Here is a 13143-nt window from a genome sequence, read left to right as displayed (position 1 = left end):
TAGTTCACAGTTATTCAGAATCACAGTTGCATATTCTCCATGAACAACAGAAGAAGAATGATTGTCTGTTATATATGGATGCAACTGGCAGTGTAGTTGCAAAACCTCACCCCTCCAGCCAGTCAGTACTATATTATGCTCTTTGCACACCATGCCAGTCCACAACCCAAACTGTGGTTCCAGTCGCAGAAATGCTGACATCAGACCAAACCACTGCAACAATTCTACACTGGTTGACTTGCCTGCGTCGGGATTACCACAAACTGTTCCTGAAAGACTTGAGCCCACAAAAAATCAAAACAGATTTCAGTTGGGCCATGATCCACGCAGTTGTTCAGGCATTCAACAATGTCAGCATTCAGCAGTACTTACGACTTTGTTTTCAGGTGTGCCAAGAGCAGCATGACTGTGATACACCTCTGTGCTGCTCACATGCTTAAGGTGATAAGCATGAAACTGAGCAAGGTGCAAGGCAAGGCAAGGCAACTTTATTTGTATAGCACATTTCATACACAAGGCAGACTCAAAGTGCTTCACATCATAAAACAAAGTGAGAGAAAAAAAGGAAAGAAAAATAGAAGAATTAAAAGAAAATAATACAAATTTTAAAAATGCATTACAGAAAGAAAATAGAATAAAAACATATTTGCAATAATTAAAAACAGTGCAGACATTAAAAGATTTAGCAGAAAGCTATGGTGAACATAAAAGTTTTCAGTCTAGTTTTAAAAGTGGTCAGAGTTGGGGCAAGTCTTACAGTGCAGTGCAAAAAAGAAACAAAAAATCTTTTCCTGTATAGCTTTGCCCTTCTCCAAAATGCCACAGATTTTTGTGTGATCTTGTCAATTATAAAGTCCCTCGTGTTTGTGTTCTCATCAAGGACTGAGACAAAAACGTGTCAGGAACATCTGTCAACACTGCAGGAAGCCATTCAGACGCAGAAGACAGACAAGATAAACATCAAAAATGCAGATGATGATGAACCAAGTCTTTCTGAAGACCTGCATAAATCAATCAGAAAGTCATCACCTTTCTTTGCTCCCATCGAAGCGGTGGTAAAGGAAACAAATGATAAAGCAAGAAAGGAAGATGAAGCAGAGGGTGCAGCACAAAAAAATAATACCCATTTCTGTGAGTCTGTGTTGGGCATTCTTTTAGACTATGCAGGTGCAGTTCCCCTTTGGTCAGGTGTTATGCTAAAACATCTTGGCAAAACTAGAGACAGTAATGCCATAGTAGAAAATTGGTTCCACAACAAAACATGTGGTTCTGACATCAAAGCTGCACAGAAGAGCAGGAGATTTTCTGCAGCTCCAGCAAGAGTTTGTTGTGGGAAGAATCAAAGGAATGTTACTGAAAAGGCAGGTACCACAGACGAAACAGCCTTTATCAGACAATGATGATGGAGAGGACATTGATGGTCCAGACTCTCTTCCCCTATCGCAAGAAGAGAAATGGAAAAAGCGAAGTACTCGAAAGAGAAAATCAAAGTATTTCAACTCTCCTCCTCCAACAAAAAAGTGTCTTGTGGCAAAATCTTCAATATCTGCCAGCCAAAAACATCCAAAGACAAAGAGTCACATCAAAGGTGCACCACCCCCACAACCACAAAAAACACAGGGATCCTGTCCATATTGGGGAGGACAAGGGTTAATTGAGAAGCAAACCGTGTCGATGACAAATACATGTACAGTGGACAACCTCCTGTACATGCTTCACATGGCTATCAAGAGGAGACCAGGGATTAGCACTGAGCTTAATGCAAGCTCCAATAATTGGATTTCCACCCTACTGCAAGTCCACAAACTTTTTGAAAAGAAGGAGTGGTGCCAGGGAAAATTATTGTGGCTAAACGCCATTGGCCGATTTAAAGGGACTTCATGGGATGCTTATGGGACAGAGGAAGACATGATTGCATGGCGTCTCGAGTATCTCATGACAAGAGAAATCATGCAAAAGTGCAAGAATACAGCTTGTCCTGTTGTGTGAAGACAAGTCAACAGTATTGATATCTTGTAAGGATTATTTAATTCTGTAAAATGAAAATCAATACATGTTTTTCATTAATCAAATGACTGTACTTGCAAGAAATAGTATAATTTATTTTAAAACGACAAGCATTGTTCATATAAGTTAACAAAGATAGAGACTGGTCATATTTATGTTAATCTACATGTTTTACATGTGTTTATTTTCAGGTGTGAAGACTTTAGTACTCTCCAGAAAGATATTGACAGGTGGATGAATACGTCCCTTACAGCTCCATGCAAAAGGTGAGTATACAGTATGCAAACATACAGACCATTCTCTTGAATGCAGTTACACAGCTCTCCTGCCTAGTTTGTTGATTGAGTCTGACATTTTCATAGTTTTACAATATTTAATGTTTTTCTAACTTTTATCTTAACAGAGGTCCTGCCCCATGCACTGACAGTGAGCAGACACTGCAGCGTGTCTTCGTGAATGGACAGCCATGTGTGTTACTGGTCTCAGTGATACACCAAGCCAAGCTCAGTGACAAGCTCCATCCTACAGCCTTGCCACACCTGGTAACAATTCTTGGTGGAAAGTAAGAAAACACTTAACACACTGTCTGTTAACACTGTGTCACACTTGTACATGTTTTTGTCACTGATTTTATTTGTTTACGTTGCTATTCTAATACAGTTTGAATTAATTTGTGAGTGGTCATCACATTTTTCTGCTATACTGTCAACACCCACAAAGGTATGAGCCAGCTGGAGTGACATACCACCTGGGCACAAAGAATCACTTTGTGGCATTCCACAAACTGGGCGCTGACAAAGGCTGGCATTTTTATGATGGCCTTGAGGAAATGCTCAACCCTGGCAAGGGTGATGTTGTCATCACTGACACATTAAGGAAAAAGAAACTTAAGGCTTTACACTTTCTTGCTGTATTTCGTGAAAAAATAAAGCTGGTAGTGGTATAAATATTGGAAATCAAGCTACACACACACACACACCTGGTGTGGGGGAAAAAAAAAAAAAAAAATATATATATATATATATATATATATAAAAAAAAAAGATCACACTGATCATAAAAAAATTAAAGTTAAAAGAAAAAAGTTATTGTTGAGTATGAAAACTCTTGTTCATTACATTTTACTTGATAATTGCAACCGCATGTGTTGTATTCATTGTTGCAAAACTTGTTCTGTAAATAGTTCGTTTGCTATCGTGATCAAAACCATTGATCTGAAGCTCAATGCTGATGCTGACCTGTAAATAGTTTTCTAATCAGCAATAAATAAAAATTTCTGATCAGCCCATATCAATTGCATGCTTAAAATAGCATACCAGTTAAAACCTCGCTCATTTCAAGACAACCAGACCCACTTCCGGGTTAAATCCCGCCCACTTATGGGTTAGGCCCCGCCCATTTCCGGGTTAGGCCCCGCCCACTCCGAGTACAGATACAGATACAGATAATTCATATGGTTAACAGATACAGATACAGATAATGCTGTACTCGCTCATCCCTAATTTGCACTTACCTTTCCTCCATCTGGCCATGGTCCACTTTTGCCACAGCTTCTGTCACTGTCAGTTTGCAGACCTCTTCCATAGCCTTTATTGTTGCCTGTGTTAGAACCACTTTTGCTATTAGTGCTATTATTTATCATTTGAACAATACAATTACAGTAATTATCACAATTATGAATACCTGATTGATTAAAATAGTTTGTTGGTTTTACTAACATCTGCCATCATTTCAGACCCTGTTCTTGTTCTCCCGGCCACCAGTTGTCCTCTTTGTGTTCCTCCCTTTCCTCATCACCTGACCAACTACCTACCTACAGACATGATCCTGACCCTACCCGATTGAGTTTAAAAATATTAAGTTTGTCCTGCTTATCATTTGCCACACAGTATATTGTGTCTCCTACAGACATACTTTACAAAAATGAAGCTAATTCAGGTGTTATATTTGTTTACTATTAATTATTGAGGTGTGCTATAAGTACATCCATTGCATAGAATACAAATAAAGATAGAAGAAAAAATAGAATGCAGAATACATTTATTTTTGTAAGGCTGTAGCCACCCTATGTTGCATGAACTGCTTTCCTGCAATGAGTCTTACCTACTTTTTTTTTAAAGCTCTTTCCTGCTCGACCCTTTAGTTTTTCAGTTTGTTGGTGTCTTGTACAATAACGGCTAACAAATTAAACCTATGTTCCTTAATCCTCCATTTTCCTGAGTTTCTGATTCATCTTTTCTGTTAAAGGCAACATTTCAAGTTTTCCTTTATCTTACTGTCACATCACATATTTAAGTGGTTCTCTCACTTGTCCTTTTTCTGTTTGCTCATTTTACTATTCCCCTACTATTTCATCTTTCCTTTTGTTAAATTATTATTAAGGCACACTTAGAGATATTATTTCTTATAGAAAAATGTGTTTACAATAATAATAACTCACTTTGTGTAACTTATCTGAAAATGTACTGCACTATACGGTTAAGCAGAAGGTTAAAGATTGACATTAGAAATATTTGATCTTCATAGAACAGAAAAGCACACATCTTCTGCGGTCAAATCTTTACTACCAATGCTTCTCTTAATTGTACTATTCACAAGTAATAGGAATACTGTCATTCATGTATATAACTTCATAAATTGAAGTCAAACAGCTGTCGACCTACCTCTGACAGCATCACATTAAGTATGTATTTGATCCTGTCAGAAGACACCATGGTGCAGACTTCTGGAGAGACGGTGTCGCAGCTGTCAAGGAAGTCTGACAGGTACTTAACGATCTTGTCCAGCTGCACATCATCATCGAAAATTATTGGGACCCACCTATCTTTAAAAGAAAAGTGGCACTCCTCCTCACTGGACAGAATGGCCTGAAAAATATTAATTTTGCATTAAGTATGAAAGTAATTAAACATGAATATTTAAAAATGTTCAGTCCATTTGTATCTGCTCACACACAGCGGTGCTGTTAGGCATAGCCATGTCTCATCCTATTTCATCAGTTCCATTGACAGCAAGAGGACAGAATACGCCAAATAGTGGCTTTCTTTCCACAGTGGATATATGTGCCTTTAAATCTATGCAATGAAACTTGCCTGACTGTAAAACTAACTGACTTAACTACTATGGTATCTGAATGTGCTGGTATAAAGTGTTTACTTTGGTAATAATGATAATACGCTTTATCTGATACAGCGTTATTCCAAACATATTTGCAAAGCCCCACAATTCCACAATTTTGTTGAGGTCTAGTGCAGTCCATGTAAGGAGAATAGTGTTCTTGGCAGAAGTGAACAAGCCACAAGCAGTTACAGTTGTTTCCTCACTGAACTAATTGCACATTCGCCATGAGGTTAGTAATTGGTTAAATTGGTGTTTAATATATCACATTTTATCACAGGGTGATACGTTATAAATGGATCAGGTTAGGTGTTGCTCTGTAATTTCATAGTTGTTTTTAGTAAAATTGCTCCATATGGAAAAGTAATGACATGTTAGACTTACCCTCAGCTTTCCATCAGCTCCATTGTGGTCCACAATGAATATAACAAGCTGTTCATTGTCCTGCCGCCTGGCTTCAACAGCTTCTGCTGCTTTGTCCTAAAGCAAGAGGAAAACAAATCATTTTTTATGATGAGATTATGTAAGAGGACTATCACCAATTTTCTCCATAAATGATTGTCACCTAAATGTGAAAGACAAGATAAGTAAGTCCAGGGCCGGCTCTACCTAATTTTGTGCCCTAGGCGAGATTGCTCTACGGTGCACCCCCCCCCCACACACACACACACACACATACACACACACACACACACACACACGAATTACACCAGCCAAATGAACAATCACACATGTTTAATTTGAACAACAACAGCAAACAGCAAAAAATGAGGGCGACTGGGAATAGAAAATCATTTTTATTTTCATTGTTTTAAATTTTTTTATTATTTTTTTTTCCTTCCTGTCACATCGCCTCGCGGCGCCCCTCCAGCAGATGGCGCTCTAGGCGACCGCCTATATCGCCTATGCCAAGAGCCGGCCCTGAGTAAGCCTGATCAACACATTTAGTTATTACTGTTAACTGGTAGGCTTCACTGCCTACTACAGCGGAATAATAATTCTATAGAAGAACGGTGTCTCTTCAGCCAACCGGCATACTTTATTTCGGTGCCCAAGAACATGTTGCCCTCCGTGAGAGCCAGGTACAAGAGAGAGAGAAAACATGCGGTGTTTTTCCCTTCAGGCCACGCGACACATGACCACATCCAGCGCAACAGCGCCTCCCCATGGACAAATACAGTTATATGCATTCATACACTTAAACCACTCTCAACACTCCCACTTATGAATGACATGGATACTGTACAGAGTTTACATAATTCAAATAAACAAAGCAAAACAAAACAAAAACATGACAATGTCAAGTGTCAACATTTTACACACCAAACATGACTCCAGCAAATTTCCTCAGCTTAACTCTGGAGGCTGGTTTTGTCATGACATCCGCCACCATGTTGTCTGTGGGACAGTAAGCAAGTGACATCTTATCTTCCCTTATGATGGACCTAATAAAGTGATACTTTATGTCCACATGCTTACACCTTTGTCTACACACCGGGTTATTAGCAAGTGCAATTGTCCCCTGGTTGTCCTCATAGACAATCGTTTTCTTATACTCACAGGTACCTAAACCTCTCAGTAATTGCTCCAGATAAATACACTCCTGTATTGTTAGGGCTAGGGCAATGTATTCGGCTTTGCATGTGGATAACGCTATCGTGGGTTGCTTCTTGGCTTTCCAAGAGACTAAGGAGCTGTCTTTACCCAGACTCACACAATACCCGGAGGTACTACGTCTGTCGCTAGCGTCCCCAGCCCAGTCTGCATCGCTATAAGCCCGTAGGCCTAGATCTTCGTCGCTCTTTCTGAAACAGAGCTGTTTGTCTGCAGTACCTCTGAGATAACGCAAAACATGTTTCACTGTAACCCAGTGCTCGTCTGTAGGGTCAGCAAAATGCTGGGATAACTTGCTCACTACGAAACATAGGTCAGGACGTGTACAGGTTGTCAAGTAAATGAGACTGCCGACAGCCTCTCTGTACTTCTTCACGTCAAGCATTTTGGGCACATCTTCTGAGTATTCTAATTTTTGGTCACATGGTGTTTCTCTAATTCTACACTCCTGCATGTCGAAACGTTCCAGTATCTTTTCAATATATCTCTTTTGTGTCACTTTCACACAGCCATCACACTGGCTGAAGTCCATGCCCAGAAAACACTTCAGACTACCTAGGTCCTTCATCTTAAATCTGGTAGAAAGCATGTTTTTCACTTCCTCTAGGCTGTTGCTGTTACTGGCCGCGATGATGAGATCATCCACCCAGATGACTACTATTACCTTTCCTACGTCCTTCGACTCCTTTGTGTAGACGCAGTGGTCTGTTGGGTTCTGAATGAAGTTGTCATTTACTAGGCATGTGTGGAGCATCTCATTCCAATTACGCCCTGACTGCTTCAGGCCGTAAATTGATTTCTCTAATTTACACACTAGCTTTTCTCCCTCTTTTTCGTAACCTTCAGGTTGTTCCATATAGATATCTCGATCAATGGGGGCGTGCAGATAGGCTGTTTTTACATCCATTTGATGCAAGATTAAATCGTCTTGGGCTGCTATCTGCATTACCACACGTATACTTGTAAGATTGGCTGTTGGGGAGAAGGTCTCGCCATAATCTATCCCTGCCCTCTGACTATATCCTTTCGCTACAAACCTAGCTTTGTACTGGTCGTGTCCGTCAATGTCACCTTTGATCGTGTACACCCATTTTCCTCCCACTGTTTCTCTGCCCTCTGGTAATTTAGTCAGGGTAAAGGTCTGGTTGTCTTCTAGGGACTTCATCTCCTCGTCCATCGCTTGAAAGTGACACAAAAGAGATATATTGAAAAGATACTGGAACGTTTCGACATGCAGGAGTGTAGAATTAGAGAAACACCATGTGACCAAAAATTAGAATACTCAGAAGATGTGCCCAAAATGCTTGACGTGAAGAAGTACAGAGAGGCTGTCGGCAGTCTCATTTACTCATCGGCCTCTTTAAAGGTCAGGGGTACACCACAGACTGCTCGATAGCAATAATCTACACTAGTGAGTGTACTATCATCGTCATCAGTCTTTTCTGACACATAATCTCTCAGGTACCCCGGGCGTTTACGCTCTCTGCTGGGATATCTCCCACTGTCTGAGGCATGTGGCGTCGCCCTAGTGTGCTTCTCACCATCATCCTGCGGTGCTGACTGTGAACCGTCAGTCTGTACATCTGTACTCAGTATACTAGGCTGTGGGGTCTCTATTCTCTCGTCACAACCTACATTGGGGTCCAGTCCCAGCTCCAGTGTCTGAGTCTCGTTTTCACAAGTTGTCTTGGTAACAAACTTTACTAGTCTGTGCTTCTGCACTTTTCCTCTGCTAGGGTAGTAGACTAGGTAGGCGGGACTGCCCTTATCATGTCCTACAAAAAGTCCTCTCTCGCACCTAGAATCCAGCTTTCCTCTGTCTTGTTGGTAAGCATAGCACACTGACCCGAATTTATGCATCCTGGCTAGATCACACTTTTTACCTGTCATTGCAGTATATGGGGTAGTGCCAGTGTGCTTGTTAAAGCACCGGTTCCTGGTATAGGCTGCTTCCTGGACGGCATAGTGCCAAAGACTTTTAGGTAGGTCACTGTCAATAAGCATACACCTTGCCATCTCGAATAGAGTACGCCCTTCCCTTTCAGCTATCCCGTTCTGGTGCGGGGAGTAAGGACAGGAAGTCTCGTGTCTGATTTTGTTCTTTCTCAGTAGTGTCTGAAATTCTCTGTTAGTGAATTCAGTCCCGTTGTCTGATCTTATACATTTCACAGTGCCGTAGGGCGCTACGTCTGCCAGATACTTCTCAGTGGCCTGGATTGTATCGCTTTTTGCTTTCAGGAAGTAAGTGGACACTGTCCCTGTATACACATCTGTGAAAGACTGCATGTACTTGTAACCGTCTATGGACGGATTGCTTACTGGGCCAGCTAGATCTGTGTTCACCAACTCGAGTGGTGTCTTTACCTTATCAGTAGGATCTCTGTTCCTCGTTTGAGTAAACTTTCCCTCTATGCACACTACACATTCTTTATCAGGCTTACGCTTTGCACCTTTAATGTGCATGCCTTCTGTTACATTCTGCAGCTTCAAGATATCATCGTAATTGCAGTGACCCATTACTTCGTGCCAGGTCTGGATATCATAGCTAACATGGCACACATCACCTACATCACACTCGGTTTGTAAGTAGTACATCCTCTTACATACATAAATATCAAACCTAGTGCCATCTGGCATCACTATGACGTCTTTACCTTCATCAAAGAACACTTTTGCACCGTGAGCAGTAGCAGACTTCACTGAAAAGAGTTCTTGGGGGTATGAGGGGATGTAGAGAGCGTTCTTTAAAGTCACTGCACACCGGCGCCCCTCACTGTCTATGAGACATACCTGTGCATCCCCCTTGCCTTGTGCCACTCCGGCTGTACGCTTCCCGTCTGCGAGCTCCATGCAATGTCTCTCTGGCTTGAAGGTGCTGTCGAAGTTCTTAAACTTGCTCCGGTCATTGATGATATGGGACGTCGCGCCCGTGTCCACGATCAGTCCCTTTCTCCGTTCCTGCGGTTGCTCTGAGAGGCTGGCATCTCCTGTTTGCGTGCGGAAGGTGCAGTCCTCTCCCGTGGCGCCATCTGGTCCACGACCTGCTCTACGCCCACCGCCGTCGCCGCCCCCGCCATCATGGACACACGCACACCGGGTGTTACGTTCACGTTCCTTCTTGTTACACACCTTGTCTGTGTGCCCCCTGCTTTTGCAAAAACTGCACCAAACCTTCTCTGTACAGTCATCCCTTCTGTGGCCCTTTTCTCCGCAACGCCAACACACCATCTCCGCTGGCCCGGTCCTTTTCCGCGGCGCCGCTTGAGCCCTGAGCACCCTCTCTCCCGGCTCTTCCACGACAGGGTCTGAATCTTCTGAAGCCTCGAAATTTCGCAGCTTTGTCTTGAACTCTGCCAGCCTCATGTCCGCTGAGCCATGCGTCACCAACAGCGTAAATGGCTTGTACTTCTCCGGTAACCCCCTCATCACCATTGCCATCATCAGTCCCTCACTCGGTGCTTCACCCGCACTCCTAAGCGTTGTGAAGATTCGCTCAGCTCGGATAATGTATTCGGTTACAGTCTCGCTTTCAGCCTTCTTCAACGCAGTCATGGTTATGTACAGGGAGACAATCCGGGGCCTACCTTTTCCGATGTAGTGTTCTCTTAACACTTTGAGACTTGCTCTGCCATCGTCCTTTGTGTCTCTGAATATCAGTCCCAAGCTTGTATTGTCAAGTAGCGGCGCCAATGCACAATAGGCGTCCGCGTTTAGCTTGTCGTCTTTAGCCTTTTCTTCCTCCGTTAGCGGTCCAGCTGGCTCTGTGAGGATTGTCTGCTTCAGCCCCACTCCGTGCATGCAGCACAGCATCCTTTCTTCCCAGAGCTCGTACTCCTCTGCTCTCCCGTCGAACTTGGGCCATTTGGTCTTGCTTCCTGTCGCCATGGCTTTTTGTGTTTGTAGCTCTTACTTGTTTTTAGCCTAGCTTCAGCTTCCCGGGTACTCGATGCTAAGCTAGCTCTTTTACACTTCTGTATGCTAGCGCAACCTTGCTAGCTTTCGCCGCATGTGTCCGTCAAACTTTAGAATTATTCTCGGTTGCTGGGCCCATAACCTGTTAACTGGTAGGCTTCACTGCCTACTACAGCGGAATAATAATTCTATAGAAGAACGGTGTCTCTTCAGCCAACCGGCATACTTTATTTCGGTGCCCAAGAACATGTTGCCCTCCGTGAGAGCCAGGTACAAGAGAGAGAGAAAACATGCGGTGTTTTTCCCTTCAGGCCACGCGACACATGACCACATCCAGCGCAACAGCGCCTGCCCATGGACAAATACAGTTACATGCATTCATACACTTAAACCACTCTCAACAATTACTGTGATTAATTTCAATTTCTTGTTTGTGAACCAAAAGACATTGTTGTTATCTGTTGAAATGTCATATACAAAGGAAAACTAGTTTTAGAAGTCAAGACAGTATTACGTCATAATTAATGTCCATACTTACCCTGACCATGACAATGTGGCCAACTTTACTCGAGCCAGGCAGCCAGATGACGGTTAAAAAAAGAAAAAGAAAAAATCTCCGACAGGCAGAGACGCAACGCGAGTCGGCACCACGTCTGAACGAAGTACCAGAACTCTACTAGTTCATAAGTAAGTACCAACCTAAGTAATAACAAACCTGAAGCTGAAGAAAGAAACCCTAAACAGGGCGTACCCACCAAACGCGATGAAACTTCATCGCGCGACAAGATTACATGTAAAGTCAATGCAAAGACGCGATTAGAAGCTTCATCGCGCCGGGCGACGCGATGGACGCGATAGCGCGGCGCGATGGACGCGATGGACGCGAAAAATCGCTTCATCGCTTCATCGCGCCATCGCTTCATCGCGCCATCGCGCCATCGCTCGAGTTGAAATAATTGAACTTTTGCGGCGAATTCGCGTGAAGACGCGCCGCGACAGCCTATCAGCGTTGAGATCGTCACCGACGTGCTGACGTACGGACGTCCTGGTGTTCCCTCGCTTTTTGCCGGCTTGCCGCTCCAGTGAAGAAGATGGAGGAGACACTGATAGTCGCCGTGACCGCTCACCCAGAGCTATATGATAGTTCCTGTCCCCTCTACAGGGACAGGAACAAAAAGGACCGGGCCTGGGTGAGCGTGAGCGAGGCGTGTGGGATACCTGGTAAGTTCTGTATCTGTCTGTTACTTGATTGCTTGTTAACTTGATCTGTTGACGTTTGCACTAGCATAGCCCCAGTTAGCATAGCTGGCTTTACCGGCATACTTGTCTGGTTCATGGTTCAACAGTTAAGTTAATTTAATTAATTAACGTTTAACGTGTGGTTTTTCAGTTGAAACATGTCGGAGGAAGTGGAAGAGTCTCAGGGACACGTATAGATGTCTCAGCAAATATATTTCTTTTTCACAGCCTCAACTAATCATCATTTTCAAAAGTTTTGTGGAGATTAGGTATTACTATGGCTAAACTGTATGATTTGAGTGTGTTTGTACAATGCTTTTTGACACTGAAATGACCGAGACAGTGAATACACCGTATGTACAAACAAAAGTAAATACAAAACTAATACATTCTTGTCAATAATACAGAAGAAGAATATCACGAGGACGAGGACGAGGCTGAGGAGGAACCTGCTGTCTCTCCCCCGGCTCCCCCGGCTCCTGGTTCTCCACCTGCTGCTGTCCCTGTTGCTGCCCCTGCTCCTTCAGTGGCGAGACCACAGATTGGTATGTACATGACAAATGTTGGCATGTATTTTTTTTTATGGTACAAGTATAGTCTTTGCATGTTCTTTCACTATGACAAGACAATGTTGTGATTGCCTTTCATGTTTGACTTGAGTTTTTATCTGTTGCCTGATCATTGCCTGACACACGCATGCGCACATACACACACACACACATTTATTGGATGCAGTATAATATAATATGGTGTTTCTATGATATACAGGGAGGAAGAAAACGCAGAAGAGGGCGAGGGAGGATGAGGAGAGCAGGCATCGCCAAATTCAGACCCTGCTCCTAGAGGCCCTGCGGGCCCAGCCACCTCAGCCTGCTCCCCCTGCACCCCAACCTCCCCGCACCGAGGATCAATTATTCCTCGATAGCCTGGCTTCTTCCCTGGAGAGATTGGAGCCCCAAGTCAAGGCCTACGTTAAATTCCAAATTCATAAACTAATTTATGAAGCTAGCACAGTTGTGCTCAATTTGGACAGTGCCGAGTAGCTTATTAGCTAATGGGCAACAATGTCTGCAGGGAACGACCAGGCTATCGAGGAATATTGACCTCAAATATGTGTCCCTGAGGCTCTTCCTTTTTTGTTTTTTTTGTGTTAAATTATTAATTATATATTTTTTATATTGTTTTTTTATTATATATTTTTTTATATATATAAAAATGTAAATATTTGTAAATAAATTTGTTTTCTTAAAAGCG

This window comes from Eutrigla gurnardus (genome assembly GCF_963514095.1).
Source record: "Eutrigla gurnardus genome assembly, chromosome: 11".
Lineage (NCBI taxonomy): Eukaryota > Metazoa > Chordata > Actinopteri > Perciformes > Triglidae > Eutrigla > Eutrigla gurnardus.
The sequence above is the reverse complement of the archived record's forward strand: the minus strand, read 5'-3'. Positions refer to the sequence as shown.